Here is an 18,956-nt window from a genome sequence, read left to right as displayed (position 1 = left end):
TATATGCACAAACCATATCTTTATCCATTCATCTATCAATGGACATTTGGGTTGCTTCCATAATTTGGCTCTTATAAATAATGCTGCAATAAATATAGGGGTGCATATATACTTTTAAATTAGTGCTTTTTGTATTCTTTGGGTAAATAATGAGTAGTAGAATTACTGGATCATATGGTAATTCCATTTTTAATTTTTTGAGGAACCTCCATACTGTTTTCCACAGGGACTGCACTGGTTTATGTTTCTACCAACAGTGCACAAGAGCTCCTTTTTCTCCACATCCTTGTCAACCTTTTTTTCTTGTGTTTTTTATTTTAGCCATTCTGATAGGTATGAGGTGATATCTCACTGTGGTTTTGATTTGAAGTTCTCTGATGAGTGATGCTGAGCATCTTTTCATGTGTATCTTAGCCATCTGGAGGAATGTCTGTTCATGTCTTCTGCGCATTTGTAATTGGATTATTTGGTATTTTGGTGTTGACTTGTATAAGTTCTTTATATATTTTGGCTAACCCTTTATTGGGTATATCATTTGCAAATATATTTTTCCATTCTATAAATTGTCTTTTAGTTTTGTTGATTATTTCCTTTGCTGTGCAGAAGCTTTTTATTTTGATGTAGTTCCAATAGTTTATTTTGCTTTTGTTTCCCTTGCCTCAAGAGCCATATCTAGAAAAATCTCCTACAGCCAATGGCAGAGAAATGTGCTCTCTTCTAGGATTTCTGTGGCTTTGAGGTCACATCTATTAATCTTTAACCTATTTTGAGTTTATTTTTGTCTATGGTGTGAGAGTGTTCTAGTTTCATTCTTTTGCATGTAATTGTCCAGTTTTCCCAACACCATTTGTTGAAGACACTGTCTTTTTGCCATTGCATATTCTTGCTTCTTTGTCGAAGATTAATTGACCATATAATTGTAGGTTTATTTCTGTTCTGTTCATCTGTGTGCCTATGTTTGAGCCAGTACCATACTGTTTTGATCACTGTAGCTTTGTAGTATGTCTTGAAATCTGGTATTGTGATACCACCAGTTTTGTTCTTCTTTTTCAAGATTTCTTTGGATATTTGGGGTCTTTTATGGTTCCATATAAATTTTAGGGTGTTCTAGTTATATGAAAAATGCTTTTGGTATTTAGATAGGGATTGCATTGAGTCTGTAGATTGCTTTGGGTAGTGGGGACATTTTAACAATATTTGTTCTTCCAATCCATGAGCATGGAATATCTTTCCATTTGCTTGTGTCATCTGTAATTTCTTGCATTAATGTTTGATAGTTTGCAAAATATAGATCTTTCACCTCCTTCATTAAGTTTATTGCTAAGTATTTTATTATTTTCAATTGTAATGCGATTGTTTCCTTAATTTCTCTTTCTGCTACTTCATTATTAGTGTATATAAATGCAACAGATTGCTGCATATTGATTTGTATCTTGCAAACTCACTGAATACATTTATCATTTCCAATCATTTTTGGTGGAATCTTTAGGGTTTTCTATATTTAGTATCATGTCATCTGCATATAGTGGAAGTTTTACTTCTTCCTTACCAATATGGATGGATCCCATTTCTTTTTCTTGTCTGATTGCTGTGACTAGGATTTCCAATATTCTGTTGAATAAAAGTGGTGACAGTGGACATCCCTGTCTTCTTTCTGACCTTAGGCATAAGGCTTTCTGCTTTTCTCCATTGAGGATGATGTTAGCTGTGAATTTTTCATACATGGCCTTTATTATGTTGAGGTATGTTCCCTCTAAACTTACTTCGCTGAGGGTTTTTTATCATGAATGGATGTTGTACTTGGTCAAATGCTTTTATTGCATCTGTTGAAATGATCATATGGTTTTTATCCTCTTGTTGATGCAATGTATCACTCTGATTGATTTGCTAAAAATTATTTTTAATATACTTGGAGTAGATCTGCCCCCAACACCCCAATTCATATGCTGAAGTTCTAACTCTCCATGTGACTGTATTTGAAGATAGGGCTTCTTGTAGGTAATGAAGTTTAAATGAGGTCGTAAGGGTGGGGTCTTAATCCAATAGGCTGATGACTTTCTAAGAAGAAAAAGAGCGCTATCTCTCTTTCTCTCCACCATATATGAACACCATGAGAAAGCAGCCATCTGCAAGCCAGGAAGTGATTTCTCACTGGTAACCATCAGCTAGCACCCTGATCTTGGGCTTTCAACCTCCAGAACTGTGAGAAAATAAATTTCTGTTGTTTAAGGTCTATTGATATTTTATTAAAGCCATTTGAGCTGACTAATACACACTCAAGGTTTTGGCATTGTCCTACGTGCATTATGGCCATTATCTCACTTAATCTCATGCTAATGATAAAAGGTAATTATTTTCCTTCCATTATTACCAATAAGAAAATTGATGGTCTGAGAAATATGCCTTGAATTTCTCACAGATTTGTTTGGCTTTGATGATCTCTTCACATCACATAAACAACTCCTCATCAAGTGAAATATTGAGGCTGTAAACAATTAAAAGGCATTGAAAGCAAAAGAGAACATCGCACTAAACCTCCTGGGTAAGGTAGACTTGCATGTTTAGGATGGGTCATTGATTCAATTACATATATCTCCTCAGTGGGGTGCCTGGGTGGCTCAGTTGGTTGAGCATCTGACTCTTCTTTTTTTTTTAATGTTTATTTATTTTTGAGAGAGAGAAAGAGCATGAGTGGGGAAGGGGCAGAGAGAGAGCCAGAGACACAGAATCCGAAGCAGGCTTCAGGCTCTGAGTTGGCATCACAGATCCCGACATGGGGCTTGAACTCATGAACCATGAGATCATGACCTGAGCCAAACTTGGATGCTTAACTGACTGAGCCACCCAGGTATCCTGAGCATCTGACTCTTGATTTCAGCTCAGGTCATGATCTCACAGTTCATGAGCACAGTTCTGTGCTGGGCATAGAGCCTGCTTAAGATTGTCTCTCCTTCTCCCTCTGCTCCTCCACTGCTCTTGAGCCACTCACTGTCTCAAAAAAAAAAAAACACAAAAAACATATATATATATATATATATACATATATATATATATATATATATATGTATATATATATATATAATCTCCATCTATATATTCATTATATGTATATATATCTATATATATATTCATTATATGTATATATATATCCTCATTATATATATGTGTGTGTGTGTATATATATTTATTTTCTCATTATTTAGATTATTTGTATGGCATGGTCTCTTCCATTTCCCCAAAATTATTATATTGTAATATAAATATAAAAACCTAACTATAACATTTTAGTCATCACAATGGAAAAGTTTACCTATACTCCATAGTTTACTATTTTCTAATGAATTGTAAACTTAACTGTGGACAGACAATATTTCACTTTTATTTGTGACATTTCTAATCTGAACTTTAATCCTATGAATATAGAGAAGAATCTTACTAATTAGGAAACCTTTTGTTTTTTTTTTTGTTTGTTTGTTTTTTTTGCACCAAAATGAAGAAAATACGTTTATTTTTACTAAGTGCTTTTTGGGAGACATCATATTGGATAATGGACATATTAGCATGGTATACTATTTGAAGAATATCCTATTTGATATTCCAACTTAGATTTTAAGAGGTGTAGATTATGTAAAATATAGTTCTAGATTGTGCAAAAGATAAAGATTAATAGATTCATGAGTAAAAGACTAGAGAAATTCACTTAAATGGAAAAACATTGACTTGATATTTTGATATGACTATTAAACAGTATATATGACAGTGAACATGTACCTGATCAATTTTACCTCCTTTACTCAAGATCCACATGAGGATATCACTTTCCTAGAAGATCACTCTGCATTCTTTCTTCCATGAAGTTACCGGTACAAATGGATGTACATGACTTTAACTGCTTCTCCCTATAACAGTATGTGCAGAAATAGAATATTAGTCCTAATTCAAAATATTTGAGTTAAATGAAAAATACTTGACAGAAAAAATGAACCATTTGGCAGTTAAGAATTTGTAATATTTTAAAAGCAAGGAAACTGTTAAAGATAGAGTTTATTAAGCACAGAAACAAACTCTTAATGACATCTCATTGATATCCATTTAATTGTTCCTATAACCAGAGGATGTCTCTGTGAGTACACCTTCATTATTCACAAGAAAAAAAAGTGCTTTGTGAAAGCTATCAAAATCAATTACAGTTTGTCCACTTTGGGGGGCCAATGAGGCAGAGAATTAACCTCCAACTAATTTCCAAAGTCATTTACCAGCTGATGGCTTAGTACATTTGCTGCCACAGGCACCAGGCACTTTGGAACATTTGCAAAATGCATGCTGTAGAGTGCAGGAAACGTATCATCTGGGTCATGATAGACTCATGAGCCATGTTTGTTTATTTATTTTATACTCATAAAACCCCCTGAGGTCCAGTAAATACACAATTTAATTTTATTAATAAATATATCTCTAAAGTCAACAAGAAATCCTATGCTCTCTAATGCAAACTAAAAATCTTCCAGTCACTTACTAAATTATCTAAAAGGCACAGTAAAGCTAGAGGAATAACATGAGTTCAGATGAATGTTATGTTGCATTCCTTCTATAATATAAATAAGCAGGAACCACATCCAGACATTATGACCTTTACAAATGATGAAATTTCTGAAAGTAATTGCTTCAAGTAAAAATGAAATCAGTAATGACTTAATTGACACTGTGGTCAACTTACCTTCTAAGTTCTAAGATACTGAAATAGATAATACAAACATATTAACTCTCTAGGGGCACACTCTTTAGTTGTCTAAAGATTTAGTGAAAATCTATTTTATACTTTTACAATGATAACTGTTTATATCATTGGATACTCTGATTTGGACATTACCCTAAAATGTGAAAAATCTTGTACTTTTTATTTAAGTACATATATTTATTACCAATTTGTGGGCAGTAAGCATCACTTTAAATAAAAGCGTTAACTGAATACAAAATAGGTTAGGAAAAAAATGTCTCCAAAGATGTCAGGATAACAGGATGAGAAAATGTAACAGTGTGTTCAGCATCAACATGTCTGAGAAAATCCTCCTGATGCATTCTGCCAGGCAGATAAATTCATCTACATCAACCTCTAAGAAAGATAATCTAATAAAGATGCAGTGTGAAAGGAAATTGATATTTGGTCAGGGGGAAAAGAACAAATGAAGCATTTGTTAGAGTACATTCAGACTATCATTTCCAATACTGACTGATCAAATGAGACTTGAAATATCCACATTTTCAAGAGGCAGAAGACAATAGTGTTTGTTTTGTTCTTCTGCAGAGTCTAACCAGGTACAGTGTTTCCTAATTCAATCTTGATAATATTTATCTCATTAATTCAAAGGCCTTTGACTTATAATTATCATATTATACATATAGAAAGAGCTCTCAAGACAGTCATAATATCAGATAAACAGACTCAGAGGGCTTGTTAATCAAACTTGCAATAACTATAGAGGAAATAGGCAATCTAAGGATTTCTCAGAAATCTAGATATCCCCAAATATCTTCTGCTCTAAAGCATGGAATGCTTGCTATTAAAAGTTTAACAGGTTAGTGAATAACATTATGGACTTAACTCCAGAAAGCAGGCCTTGCAATACCTGAGAGTGATTTTCACCTCATGAGCTCTGGGCCAGGAAGCAGGTGCAGGTCTGGGAAGGGGCTGGAATGGGAAGATGCTGGAGGAAGCTGTGTAATTCTAAAACAAGAGGGACAGGCCAGCAAGATACATTTTATTTTCCTCATGCATTTTCACTGCGTTTTTAAATGTGTTTTAGTTTCCTTTGGACTAGCAGAGTAATTTTAGAACGTAATATCTACCAACACAGCCACAACTGAACTCTGTTATCCACCAATAAGAGTTTGTTAATATGCCATTGTGCTAAGCATTACTGCTGAGGTGTCTTTGATAAGTGCTTTGAAGATTTTGATACTGGGGCCTTCTCAAACCAGGGTAACTAGCAGCTTGCTAGAAGAATCCATGTATAAACTAGAATACAAAATACCTTTACTTTTTCATTTTTATAAGAAATAAAAGTAAATCTTAGTTTTCAATGGACTACTTTGGTGTGTGTTTCCTCGCATATCCCATCAATTCAGGTTCTTAGCTTCTAGCTAGAGGGTTACTCTATGAAACAGCTGTGAAGCATTATTAAGGGAACCAAAACTACAAGAAGACTCATTTAACAGATTTGAAGAGAAAATTTACTATGTGGTATTTAAAATGTGTATGTCCTCATAAATAAAATTGTGCCTTCATATACTTCATACAATGATCTCCCCTTATAAATTATATACACATATAGCCACACACACACACTGTCATTTAATTATTATCAAATCCTAAGTAAATCTAGCACTGTCTAGCTTATTGAAATCCCTTCTCTTTGACAATAATATCATCAGTGAATTAAATCCTGCAAGTGAAGCAGATGGCATAAATAAGCTGCTTATACCAACGCATAGCATGTGCAAAAGGTTAATTGAACTGCCTCATCATGAATTATATATATATATTTTTCCCCAGTCTAGCAGCATTTAGAACAAAATGATGTTTTTCCCCTAGTTTAATTAGTGTGATGACATTAATTATAATCATAACAATTCCAACACTACTAAAAATAAACTGTGAAGAATTTAATGTATTTTTTAAAATCATGTTATTTTACCCCTTAAAGGAGTGTGTTATGTTCATGGTATTGGGAATGGCATTCAAATAGTCGTTAAAAATTGAAGAGTCACCCTAACCTAAAGACGATGATGGCATTCTGCTGGTCAGTGTTCTGTGCAAAAGCCAATGGAGACTGCAGGCTCCAGATGCTTTCTCAAAAATAATTTTCCCAGAAATACATACAGTAATTTCAAAAAGGCACTAAAAAACTAGTGTTACTGTTGGCTGGCTTTGGTTCTCAAACATATGGAAACATTTGTGAAAGAGGTCAATAGGAGGTCATAGCTTGCAAACCTAGATATCTCAGTTGACACAAGCTTGTATCTTTTTTTCTACTTTACCAGTGGCTTCTCTTTTTTTTCTTTTTTCCATTTCATATGTCACTTTAGTGTATTTCAGATTTTGTAAGCTAGCTAATTGTAAAACTCTCATACTAGGGGATAAGGTTTGAACAGTCTATAATATTTGGGGGCAGTGTGCATGTGTGCACATGAATACATGTGTGTGTCATTCCTTAGGCTCATTATAAGCAGTACCTTTGCCTTAAACATATCTATACATTCAGTCTAGTACAAGTACCAGAAAACAGTAAGTGGCTCAAGTATTTTTTCAAAGGAATAAATAGAGACTTTAAATTATTGAAACTTAAGATTTACTGAAATAGTTTACATTTTTGTACTCATAAGTAACTAGGTCACTCATGTGGAAGTCTCTGTGTTTTTATTAACTCACCAAAAGTGTGTTAGTTTGTAATACTATTGACCAACAGTAGCTATATGGTTGATCTCTTTGTCTTCTTAATCCATGTTGTAAAACGATACCAACAACAAAATGGCAAGAATCAGGCATGTGATCCATATTACACGTTTCAATGTGATGTTTCGTCCACAAACATCATATAACCAGGCCTGATTATTATCTGTGATGCCAATGTCAACCCACAAAGAATGAACCCTAAATGAAAGCTTCTAAGAATAAGAGCTTCCCTATAGCATCCATAGATTTTTTAAAAAGCTGTCTTTGAGGATAATTTTAGATATTAGCCTCTATCCATGTAATCGCCATCATATAAAATAAATCCACAATTATTGTCATCAAAACACTTGTCATGTATCATGTTAATTTTTTTCTAATTTGATATTTGGACATATGTTACACCTATGTTGCAAGTTAGAAAAAAGACTAATTTTGTGTTTTTAGTAATGAATTAGGTCTCCTTTTCATTCTTGGTTTTATGTCAGCTGTTGATGATGTTGCCACAACTGAACTCTCAGCACTACTAAGAGATGCCCCCTCCCAGGGCCCCATGTTTTGGAATTCCTCTTTCTGACCTCAGTATATTCTTATGAGCTTGGAAGACAGGCAGAGGGGGGTTAAAATGAGGATCTGTGTCTATTTTTATGCTGATACATAGTATTTTCATTACTATTGCTTTGTAATGTAGTTTGAAATCAGGACACAAGATGTCTCCAGTTTTTTGTTTGTATTTTTGTTTTAGTACAGGCAACACACAGTGTTACATTAGTCTGAGGTATATAGCCTAGTGATTCAGTAAGTTTATACACTATGCTATATTCACTGCAAGTATAACTGTCTGCATACAATGCTATTACAACGTCATTGACAATATTTCTTATGCTATGCTTATTCTCTTGACTTATTCATTCCATAATGGGAAACCTATATCTTCTACTTCACCGATTTTCCTAACTCCCCACACCCCTCCCCTCTGGCCGCCATCAATTTGTTTTGTGTATTTATAGATCTAAGTCTGATTTTTTCTTCTTTTTCCAAGTTTTTTATTTAAACTCCAGCTAGTTGACATACAGTGCAATATTAGTTTTAGTTGTAGAATTTAGTGATTCATCAGTTACGCACAACACTTGGTGCTCATCACAACAATATCCTTACTGTCCATCACCTGTTTAACTCATAACCCCACCTACCCACAGTCCATCCACAACCGTCAGTTGTTCTCTATAGTTAAGACTAAGTTTCTTGGTTTGCCTCTTTCACTCTGCCCGTGTTCATTTTTATTCTGCTTTTTAATTGTTTTTTCATTTATGTTTGTTTTTTTTTAGATTCCACTAACGAACCAAACTATATAGTGTTTGTCTTTCTCAGTCTGATTTATTTTACTTAGCATTATATCCTTGAGATTCATCCATATTTTCTCAAATGGCATGATCTCATCTTTTTTAATGGCTGTATAATATCCCATTGTGTGTGTGTGTGTGTGTGTGTGTGTGTGTGTATATATATATATATATATATATGTATGTATGTATATATATATATTTATACATATATATATATATATAATGTATACACACACTATATACTCATCCATTGTTCTGTTGATTGACACTTCGGTTACTTCCATATCTTGGCAGTTGTAAATAATGCTGCAATAAACATAGGAGTGCATATATCTTTTTAAATTGGTATTCTTGTTTTCTTTGGGTAAATATCCAACAGTGTAATTGTTGGATCTTACGGTATTTCTATTTTTAATATTTTGAAGAAACTCCATACTGTTTTCCACAGTGGCTCTACCAGTTTGCATTCCTAGCAACAGTGCACCATGCACCAGGTTTTTTTTTTCTCCACATCCTCACCAACACTTGTTATTTCTTTTTGAGTTTAGCCATTCTAACAACTATAAAGCAATACCTCATTGTCGTTTTGATTTGCATTTCCCTGATGATGAGTGGTGTTGAGCATCTTTTCATGTGTCTGTCTTTTTCAGGTTCTATCTGTATGTCTTCTTTAGGAAAATATCTGGTCAGGTCCTCTTCCCTTTTTTTATAAATTGGATTGTTTGTTTTTTTGGTGTTGAGTTGTACAAGCTCTTTATATATTTTGGATATTAACTCCTTATCAGATATGTCATTTGCAAATATCCTCTCCTACTCAATAGTTTGCCTTTTTGTATTGTTGATAGTTTGTTTTGCTGTGCCTTTTATTTTGATGTCCAGTTTTGTCTTCTTTCTCAAGATTCTTTTGGCTAGTCAAGGTCTTTTGTCATCTCATACAAATTTTAGCATTGTTTTTTCTGTTTCTGTGAAAAATAGCATTGGGATTTTGACAGGGATTGCATTGTATGTGTAGATGGCTTTGAGTAGTATGGACATTTTAACAGTATTAATTCCTCCATTCCATGTGCATGGAGTATCTTCTCATTTATTTGTGCCTTGAATAACATTTTATTACCTAATTTCTCAAATTTACTATGTTTGTCATTCTTCTAGTGTGTTCAAGCTTAAATAGTCTCTGTCCTGATTGATGATATCGGCTATATTCACCTACTGCTCAAGTTATCATCTTAAAACACAAATGTCTGCAGTGCGTTACATTGCTTAAACGTTTTGGTGGTATACCTTTGATTGGAAAGCAATTGTTAAAACCCTCCTTAATTTGGCCTCTATAGTATCTTTTAGATTTTCCTTGCCTAATTCCAATTTTTCACATAATTGAAAAAACTTTTTTTTTAATGATTACTTTTGAGAAAGACAGAGACAGAGTGTGAGCAGGGAGGGGCAGAAAGAGGGAGACACAGAATCCAAAGCAGGCTCCAGGCTCTGCGCTGTCAACACGGAGCCTGATGTGGGCTTGAATTCACAAACTGCGAGATCGTGACCTGAGCCAAAGTTCAACACTTAACTGAGCTACACAGGTGCTCCCCCAAAAAAGTTTTATTTAACATAAAATAAATCATATCTCTATTCATCCCCTGAAGCAGCTTCAGTGCCTTCTCAATGCACTCAGAGAGATTAAAAAAAAAAAAATTCCAGGGGACTTGGCAAGATGGCGGCTTAGGAGGACGCTGGGCTCACCGCACGTCCTGCTGATCACTTAGATTCCATCTACACCTGCCTAAATAACCCAGAAAACCGCCAGAGGATTAGCAGAACGGAGTCGCCGGAACCAAACGCAGACGAGAGGCCCACGAAGAGGGTAGGAAGGGCGGCGAGGCGGTGCGCGCTCCACGGACTGGCGGGAGGGAGCCGGGGCGGAGGGGCGGCTCGCCGGCCAAGCAGAGCCCCCGAGTCTGGCTTGCAAAAGCGGAGGGGCCTAATGGACTGTGTTCCCACAACAAGCGCAATTTAGCGTCTGGGAGGTCATAAGTTAACAGCTCTGCTCGGAAAGCGGGAAGTCTGGAGGACAAAGGGAGGGAGAGCTGCTGAGCCCCCTGACAACAGAGCTCAGTTTGGTGGGGAACAAAGGCGCTCGCCAGCGCCATCTCCCCCTCCCATCCCCCAGCCGAAATCTCAAAGGGAACCGGTTCCTGCCAGGGAACTTGCTCCCTCCGCGCAAACACCCAACTCTGCGCTTCTGCGGAGCCAAACCTCCGGCAGCGGATCTGACTCCCTCCCGCTGCCACAGGGCCCCTCCTGAAGTGGATCACCTAAGGAGAAGCGATCTAAGCCTGCCCCTCCTGCCCCCGTGCACCTTGCCTACCCACCCCAGCTAATACGCCAGATCCCCAGCATCACAAGCCTGGCAGGGTGCAAGTAGCCCAGACGAGCCACACCACCCCACAGTGAATCCCACCCCTAGGAGAGGGGAAGAGAAGGCACACACCAGTCTGACTGTGGCCCCAGCGGTGGGCTGGGGGCAGACATCAGGTCTGACTGCGGCCCCACCCACCAACTCCAGTTATACACCACAGCACAGGGGAAGTGCCCTGCAGGTCCTCACCACGCCAGGGACTATCCAAAATGACCAAGCGGAAGAATTCCCCTCAGAAGAATCTCCAGGAAATAACAACAGCTAATGAGCTGATCAAAAAGGATTTAAATAATATAACAGAAAGTGAATTTAGAATAATAGTCATAAAATTAATCGCTGGGCTTGAAAATAGTATACAGGACAGCAGAGAATCTCTTGCTACAGAGATCAAGGGCCTAAGGAACAGTCACGAGGAGCTGAAAAACGCTTTAAACGAAATGCATAACAAAATGGAAACCACCACAGCTCGGCTTGAAGAGGCAGAGGAGAGAATAGGTGAACTAGAAGATAAAGTTATGGAAAAAGAGGAAGCTGAGAAAAAGAGAGATAAAAAAAATCCAGGAGTATGAGGGGAAAATTAAAGAACTAAGTGATACACTAAAAAGAAATAATATACGCATAATTGGTATCCCAGAGGAGGAAGAGAGAGGGAAAGGTGCTGAAGGGGTACTTGAAGAAATCATAGCTGAGAACTTCCCTGAACTGGGGAAGGAAAAAGGCATTGAAATCCAAGAGGCACAGAGAACTCCCTTCAGACGTAACTTGAATCGATCTTCTGCACGACATATCATAGTGAAACTGGCAAAATACAAGGATAAAGAGAAAATTCTGAAAGCAGCAAGGGGTAAACGTGCCCTCACATATAAAGGGAGACCTATAAGACTCGTGACTGATCTCTCTTTTGAAACTTGGCAGGCCAGAAAGAATTGGCACGAGATTTTCAGGGTGCTAGACAGAAAAAATATGCAGCCGAGAATCCTTTATCCAGCAAGTCTGTCATTTAGAATAGAAGGAGAGATAAAGGTCTTCCCAAACAAACAAAAACTGAAGGAATTTGTCACCACTAAACCAGCCCTACAAGAGATCCTAAGGGGGACCCTGTGAGACAAAGTCCCAGACATCACTACAAGCATAAAACATACAGACATCACAATGACTCTAAACCCGTATCTTTCTATAATAACACTGAATGTAAATGGATTAAATGCGCCAACCAAAAGACATAGGGTATCCGAATGGATAAAAAACAAGACCCATCTATTTGCTGTCTACAAGAGACTCATTTTAGACCTGAGGACACCTTTAGATTGAGAGTGAGAGGATGGAGAACTATTTATCATGCGACTGGAAGCCAAAAGAAAGCTGGACTAGCCATACTTATATCAGACAAACTAGACTTTAAATTAAAGGCTGTAACAAGAGATGAAGAAGGACATTATATAATAGTTACAGGGTCTATCCATCAGGAAGAGCTAACAATTATAAATGTCTATGCGCCGAATACCGGAGCCCCCAAATATATAAAACAATTACTCATAAACATAAGCAACCGTATTGATAAGAATGTGGTAATTGCAGGGGACTTTAACACCCCACTTACAGAAATGGATAGATCATCTAGACACATGGTCAATAAAGAAACAAGGGCCCTGAATGAGACATTGGATCGGATGGACCTGACAGATATATTTAGAACTCTGCATCCCAAAGCACCAGAATATACTTTCTTCTCGAGTGCACATGGAACATTCTCCAAGATAGATCATATACTGGGTCACAAAACAGCCCTTCATAAGTTTACAAGAATTGAAATTATACCATGCTTACTTTCAGACCACAATGCTATGAAGCTTGAAATCAACCACAGAAAAAAGTCTGGAAAACCTCCAAAAGCATGGAGGTTAAAGAACACCCTACTAACGAATGAGTGGGTCAACCAGGCAATTAGAGAAGAAATTAAAAAATATATGGAAACCAACGAAAATGAAAATACAACAATCCAAACGCTTTGGGACGCAGCAAAGGCAGTCCTGAGAGGAAAATACATTGCAATCCAGGCCTATCTCAAGAAACAAGAAAAATCCCAAATACAAAATCTAACAGCACACCTAAAGGAACTAGAAGCAGAACAGCAAAGGCAGCCTAAACCCAGCAGAAGAAGAGAAATAATAAAGATCAGAGCAGAAATAAACAATATAGAATCTAAAAAAACTGTAGAGCAGATCAACGAAACCAAGAGTTGGTTTTTTGAAAAAATAAAATTGACAAACCTCTAGCCAGGCTTCTCAAAAAGAAAAGGGAGATGACCCAAATAGATACAATCATGAATGAAAATGGAATGATTACAACCAATCCCTCAGAGATACAAACAATTATCAGGGAATACTATGAAAAATTATGTGCCAACAAATTGGACAACCTGGAAGAAATGGACAAATTCCTGAACACCCACACTCTTCCAAAACTCAATCAGGAGGAAATAGAAAGCTTGAACAGACCCATAACCAGCGAAGAAATTGAATCGGTTATCAAAAATCTCCCAACAAATAAGAGTCCAGGACCAGATGGCTTCCCAGGGGAGTTCTACCAGACGTTTAAAGCAGAGATAATACCTATCCTTCTCAAGCTATTCCAAGAAATAGAAAGGGAAGGAAAACTTCCAGACTCATTCTATGAAGCCAGTATGACTTTGATTCCTAAACCAGACAGAGACCCAGTAAAAAAAGAGAACTACAGGCCAATATCCCTGATGAATATGGATGCAAAAATTCTCAATAAGATACTAGCAAATCGAATTAAACGGCATATAAAAAGAATTATTCACCATGATCAAGTGGGATTCATTCCTGGGATGCAGGGCTGGTTCAACATTCGCAAATCAATCAACGTGACACATCACATTAACAAAAAAAAAGAGAAGAACCATATGATCCTGTCAATCGATGCAGAAAAGGCCTTCGACAAAATCCAGCACACTTTCTTAATAAAAACCCTTGAGAAAGTCGGGATAGAAGGAACATACTTAAGATCATAAAAGCCATTTATGAAAAGCCCACAGCTAACATCATCCTCAACGGGGAAAAACTGAGAGCTTTTTCCCTGAGATCAGGAACACGACAAGGATGCCCACTCTCACCGCTGCTGTTTAACATAGTGCTGGAAGTTCTAGCATCAGCAATCAGACAACAAAAGGAAATCAAAGGCATCAAAATTGGCAAAGATGAAGTCAAGCTTTCGCTTTTTGCAGATGACATGATATTATACATGCAAAATCCGATAGACTCCACCAAAAGTCTGCTAGAACTGATACAGGAATTCAGCAAAGTTGCAGGATACAAAATCAATGTACAGAAATCAGTTGCATTCTTATACACTAACAATGAAGCAACAGAAAGACAAATGAAGAAACCGATCCCATTCACAATTGCACCAAGAAGCATAAAATACCTAGGAATAAATCTAACCAAAGATGTAAAGGATCTGTATGCTGAAAACTATAGAAAGCTTATGAAGGAAATTGAAGAAGATTTAAAGAAATGGAAAGACATTCCCTGCTCATGGATTGGAAAAATAAATATTGTCAAAATGTCAGTACTACCCAAAGCTATCTACACATTCAATGCAATCGCAATCAAAATTGCACCAGCATTCTTCTCGAAACTAGAACAAGCAATCCTAAAATTCATATGGAACCACAAAAGGCCCCGAATAGCCAAAAGAATTTTGAAGAAGAAGACCAAAGCGGGAGGCATCACAATCCCAGACTTTAGCCTCTACTACAAAGCTGTCATCATCAAGACAGCATGGTATTGGCACCAAAACAGACACATAGACCAATGGAACAGAATAGAAACCCCAGAACTAGACCCACAAACGTATGGCCAACTCATCTTTGACAAAGCAGAAAAGAACATCCAATGGAAAAAAGACAGTCTCTTTAACAAATGGTGCTGGGAGAACTGGACAGCAACATGCAGAAGGTTGAAACTAGACCACTTTCTCACACCATTCACAAAAATAAACTCAAAATGGATAAAGGACCTAAATGTGAGACAGGAAACCATCAAAACCTTAGAGGAGAAAGCAGGAAAAGACCTCTCTGACCTCAGCCGTAGCAATCTCTTACTCGACACATCCCCAAAGGCAAGGGAATTAAAAGCAAAAGTGAATTACTGGGACCTTATGAGATAAAAAGCTTCTGCACAGCAAAGGAAACAACCAACAAAACTAAAAGGCAACCAACGGAATGGGAAAAGATATTCGCAAATGACACATCGGACAAAGGGCTAGTATCCAAAATCTATAAAGAGCTCACCAAACTCCACACCCGAAAAACAAATAACCCAGTGAAGAAATGGGCAGAAAACATGAATAGACACTTCTCTAAAGAAGACATCCGGATGGCCAACAGGCACATGAAAAGATGTTCAGCGTCGCTCCTTATCAGGGAAATACAAATCAAAACCACACTCAGGTATCACCTCACGCCAGTCAGAGTGGCCAAAATGAACAAATCAGGAGACTATGGATGCTGGAGAGGATGTGGAGAAACGGGAACCCTCTTGCACTGTTGGTGGGAATGCAAATTGGTGCAGCCGCTCTGGAAAGCAGTGTGGAGGTTCCTCAGAAAATTAAAAATAGACCTACCCTATGACCCAGCAATAGCACTGCTAGGAATTCATCCAAGGGATACAGGAGTACTGATGCACAGGGCCACTTGTACCCCAATGTTCATAGCAGCACTCTTAACAATAGCCAAATTATGGAAAGAGCCTAAATGTCCATCAACTGATGAATGGATAAAGAAATTGTGGTTTATATACACAATGGAATATTACGTGGCAATGAGAAAAGATGAAATATGGCCTTTTGTAGCAACGTGGATGGAACTGGAGAGTGTGATGCTAAGTGAAATAAGCCATACAGAGAAAGACAGATACCATATGGTTTCACTCTTATGTGGATCCTGAGAAACTTAACAGGAACCCATGGGGGAGGGGAAAGAAAAAAAAAAAAAAGAGGTTAGAGTGGAAGAGAGCCAAAGCATAAGAGACTCTTAAAAACTGAGAATAAACTGAGGGTTGATGGGGGTGAGAGGGAGGGGAAAGTAGATGATGGGCATTGAAGAGGGCACCTTTTGGGATGAGCACTGGGTGTTGTATGGAAACCAATTTGTCAATAAATTTCATAAAAAAAAAAAAAATCAAAAAACTCCTTCCAACGGCCTCTAAGTCCCTAAATAATGTATCCTCTTCCTGGCATTCTAGTTTTGATCTATACCAGTCTCACTTTTTTCATTACATTCTTATCACACCATTGTTCTTTCAGTTAATTAAAAAGACATGTTCTTTCCCATTTCAAACTCTCTGTAGATGCTGATCCTGGAACATGAATGCTATGTTCCCTCTGTGTCACAGGCTTAATTTCTCTTACTTCAAGTCTCTGTTCTTCTCTGACCAGTCCACTTAACATTAGTTCATTTTCGCCTCCTGGTTCAGCTCCCTCTTTTCTTACTAACATCAATTTTAGTTTTTAAGTATTTCTCTGTTTTATTTATTTATTTTTTTATGTCTACAATTAGCACAAAGCCAAAAGAAAAAGGCAGACCAGCTCTCTGCCTTCTTCATCAACATATTCTCTAATATCGTTCTTTGGAACTCAGCAGCAATCTAACCTTGTGAATGAACAAGCAAATGAACACTAAATGCTCAATAAATATGTGTAAATTGTGTGTCAATCCTAGTTGAATTCCAAGGATATGGCAGCCATAAAGAAAAGTAAAAAATATTTCTAGTGAGGAAAAAAATAGAAAGTAGAAAATCCATTTGTTTTTTATTATACAGTAGTCAGTTTGTTTCCAAAGGGTCATTGATGGATTAAATTGTTTACTGCAGAAGAATATTGAATGGCCCCACTTTGATGTATCAGTTTTACTATAAGGGTAGATTTATAATGTCATATGTCAAATAATGTTTTGTGCCATGAGGATATAATATTTATTTTTCAAATTTTTCTCAATTTTATTTTCCAATTAAATGAAGGTAATGTAGAATACCTGGTTAACAAGAATTTTTCTAAGATTCTGCAATTATTTCAGCAGATAATTAGATATATGGCATAAAAGATTTAAAAATATATAGATGCCTGTACTTATTTATACTTATATCTACATAAAAATATGTGTATATATATGTATATATTTTATATATGTTTAAGATATATATAAATGCACATGTGCATATTTACACACATTTGTAAATATAAATATACACACATACATACACATGTATTTACATATATACATAAAACAGTCATTACTAGTTCAGTTAGTTAAATCTGTGTAGCTATGATTATAGCCACAGTGCATCCCACATCATTATTTTCTTTTCTCTGTGCCATGGTGCACAAATGGTATCACTAACTTTACTCAAATTCAGGAAGAAAATCAGAAAAAATAACTTAGTAGAATTTTCTTTCAACCTGTCTGCCCTTGGAGTGCCGGGTGGCTCAGTCGGTTAAGCCTCCGACTCTTGATTTCAGCTCAGGTCAGTGAGGTGAAGCCCCACCTCAGGCTGCACTGACAGCACGAAGCCTGCTTAGGATTCGCTCTCTCCCTCTCTCTGCCCTTCCCCTGTTTGCACTTGCTCCTGTGCACACACACTTTCGCTCTCTCTCAAAATAAATAAACATCAAAACAAACAAACAAACAAGCACAACAAACCTGCCTCTCCTCAAGACACAAGTGGCCAGCTTATACTGCCAGGTGTTAACTAACAGTTATCTTTATTGCTTTGCATTTGAACCAAGCCTTGAAAGCAAGTATGTTCCTCATAATGTAAGCTTTATGAATAAATCACTCGGTGCTCTGAAATAATATAATTTCTTGCCACCAATAGAATGTTTCAGTAGTCATCTAGGTACTGTTTTCTTTCTTTTACATTTGATACTGTGTTTTTCTTAGGTTTTTCCTTAGTTCTTGGTCAGTGAGTAAAATTAGTCCATTTATTTATTTATTTTAGCATGTTAAGACCTCTTAATTGCTTTAGCATAAAAATATCTTAGTTTAATATTTTCCTTTCTTTTTCCCCTCAAGAAATATGATTTGTAATCTAAAATAGAACTGTAATAATTATATAATATCACTTATAGTATATAGTATACAAACACATTCATCATGTCTTCAAATACAACAGACACAATTATATAGTGTTTGCTATACCATTAAAAATGGTTTATAGTGCTGGAAGATCATAGTGATGGAAAATCATCTTTGTTGTTACTGTAATATCAAGTTCACAAAAAATTCAGAAGTGTTCTGAGTTTCTAGAGCAGTTTAAAACTTCTTTTAAAAAAAGATTTGTTATAGTTTTTTTTTTTTATTATTTTACTTAAATCCAAGTTAGTTAACATGCAGTGTAATAATGGTTTCAGGAGTAGAATTTAGTGATTCATCACTAACATACAACACCCAGTGCTCATCACAACAAGTGCCCTCCTTAATGCCCATCACCCATTTATCCCATCCTCCCACCCACCTCCCCTCCAGCAACCTTTAGTTTGTTCCCTGTATTGTTTTTATTGGAGTAAACTATGCATCACTGAAGGTAATTACCCCACTTTTCTTCTAGATTTTCAGTATATATCCATTACTATTTTATACATAATTTCTAAAAGCTATTTTATTATATTTAATCCTTTTCAAAAGGCAAAAATGTTACCTAATGATATATTTTGTGATAAAGATAAC

General features: G+C 36.6%; 1 long non-coding RNA gene across 1 annotated transcript in view; it reads right to left on the bottom strand.

Annotated features, from left to right (window-relative positions):
• Positions 1-3,794: 3,794 nt before the first annotated feature.
• LOC125148653 (uncharacterized) overlaps positions 3,795-18,956 on the bottom strand; it is a 39,412-nt gene continuing 24,250 nt past the window's right edge. Inside the window, exons 2-3 of the long non-coding RNA XR_007145673.1 lie at positions 5,628-5,725; positions 3,795-3,899 (exon numbers count right to left, since the gene is read on the bottom strand). This is a non-coding gene — a long non-coding RNA (uncharacterized LOC125148653). The remainder of the gene's footprint in view (positions 3,900-5,627; positions 5,726-18,956) is intronic.

Source organism: Prionailurus viverrinus, chromosome A2, assembly GCF_022837055.1.
Source record: "Prionailurus viverrinus isolate Anna chromosome A2, UM_Priviv_1.0, whole genome shotgun sequence".
NCBI lineage: Eukaryota > Metazoa > Chordata > Mammalia > Carnivora > Felidae > Prionailurus > Prionailurus viverrinus.
This window is presented reverse-complemented; position numbering and strand designations above follow the sequence as displayed.